The sequence below is a fragment of the Schistocerca cancellata genome, chromosome 8 (genome assembly GCF_023864275.1).
Source record: "Schistocerca cancellata isolate TAMUIC-IGC-003103 chromosome 8, iqSchCanc2.1, whole genome shotgun sequence".
In the NCBI taxonomy this organism is placed as follows: domain Eukaryota; kingdom Metazoa; phylum Arthropoda; class Insecta; order Orthoptera; family Acrididae; genus Schistocerca; species Schistocerca cancellata.
In genome coordinates, this window is record NC_064633.1 from 492,346,156 (window position 1) to 492,348,141 (window position 1,986).

Consider the following 1,986-nt stretch of genomic DNA (forward strand, 5'->3'; position numbering starts at 1 on the left):
CTGATTATTGAGTCTGATACTAGCGATCACGTCTTCGGGACATCTCTACAGCAAGAGATCTGTGGAATCACTCAGCTGCTCAAGTTTTCCTTACGCAAACATATCGGCACACAGACAAAGTGGTCCATGTTTGCTCATGAACTACTAGCCATGTACGAAACACTTCGTCATTTTCAAGATGATGTTGAGGCGAGACCCCTTACCACACCTACAGATCATCACCCATTGACAGATGTATTCCGCATCCGGGAGATTGCGCCACCTAGATTTCGTAGCACAGTTCACAACCGACATCCTACACATCAAAGGTGGCGATAATATTGTGGCAGACTATCTTTCCTGTATTGCAGCTATCTCTACGCAGTTGGACTTTGATAGAATGGCAGATGCACGAACGATAGATGCCGATCGCACACAACTTGTTTAACAAAACATACTCCGGACTCCAATTGTTACAACGCACACTATCCGGCGCGGCAAAATAAGTTTGATATGATGTTTTTAAAGGACATGTCCGACTAGTCGTCCCAGAGCCGTATCGCAGGACAATTTTTGCCCTTGTCCACAGCCTTGCACATCCAGCCATGTGCCCTGCTGTACACCTCATCATGGAACGGTTTGTCTGACCTAACATTAAAAAGGATTGTGTCCCCTGGACCAGGACTTGCATCCTATGTCTGCATGCTAAAACAGGCTACCACGCACAGCCCAACTTTGATAAATTCCCGATTCCAACGGGGCAGTTCCAGCACTTCTACAATGACACAGTAGGGCCTTTCTCTTAATTAAATTAGAATTATATTAATACCTTCAGCTGCTGACGGGAGTTAATATATATCAAAGGGGACAGGTGAAAATGTGTGCCCCGACCAGGACACGAACCTGGGATCTCCTGCTTGCATGGCAGACGCTCTATCCATCTGAGCCACCGAGGGCACAGAGGATAGAGCGACTGCAGTGACTATCTCGCGCACGCCTCCTGCATGACCCACATTCTCACGTTGTATGTCCACACACTACATCCATAGTGTCCCACCCCAACACACTCATTACTCGTAGAAGACACTCTTACCAAGTCCCGTAAGAGTTCAGGCAATATGTGTGCATCTGCACAGAAGAAGGTCATGGCTGGTATTGCCAGACATGTCCAAAAGAACAGACACCATATCCATATAAGTTTAAAGTTCTGGCAATACCGGCCATGACCTTCTTCTTCTGTGCAGATGGACACATACTCCCCGAACTCTTACAGAACTTGGTAAGAATGTCTTCCACGAGTAATGAGTGTGTTGGGGTGGGACACTACGAATGTATTGTGAGGACATACAAGGCGAGAATGTGGGTCTTGCGGGAGGCGTGCGCGAGATAGTCCCAGCAGTCTCTGTGCCCTCGGTGCTCAGATGGATAGAGCGTCTGCCATGTAAGCAGGAGATCCTGGGTTCAAGTCCCAGTCGGGGCACACATTTTCACCTGTCCCCCTTGATATATATCAACGCCCGTCAGCAGCTGAAGTTATTAATATAATTCTAATTTCGTTCTAGACGTCTGCAGATCATCAATGGTGTCTATTATTTTGGACATGTCCGAAAGAATGTATGCTATTTTTCTTGACTTCCGGAAGGCGTTCGATACAGTTCCGCACTGTCGCCTGATAAACAAAGTAAGAGCCTACGGAATATCAGACCAGCTGTGTGGCTGGATTGAAGAGTTTTTAGCAAACAGAACACAGCATGTTGTTATCAACGGAGAGACGTCTACAGACGTTACAGTAACCTCTGGTGTGCCACGGGGGAGTGTTATGGGACCATTGCTTTTCACAATATATATAAATGACCTAGTAGATAGTGTCGGAAGTTCCATGCGGCTTTTCGCGGATGATGCTGTAGTATACAGAGAAGTTGCAGCATTAGAAAATTGTAGCGAAATGCAGGAAGATCTGCAGCGGATAGGCACTTGGTGCAGGGAGTGGCAACTGACCCTTAAAAA

The 1,986-nt window shown here is 46.8% G+C and overlaps 1 non-coding gene across 1 annotated transcript; it reads right to left on the bottom strand.

The window, feature by feature from the left end:
* Nucleotides 1–861: 861 nt before the first annotated feature.
* Nucleotides 862–936, bottom strand: Trnaa-ugc (transfer RNA alanine (anticodon UGC)). Its single transcript has one exon. It is a non-coding gene; the product is annotated as a tRNA-Ala (tRNA).
* Nucleotides 937–1,986: the final 1,050 nt, after the last annotated feature.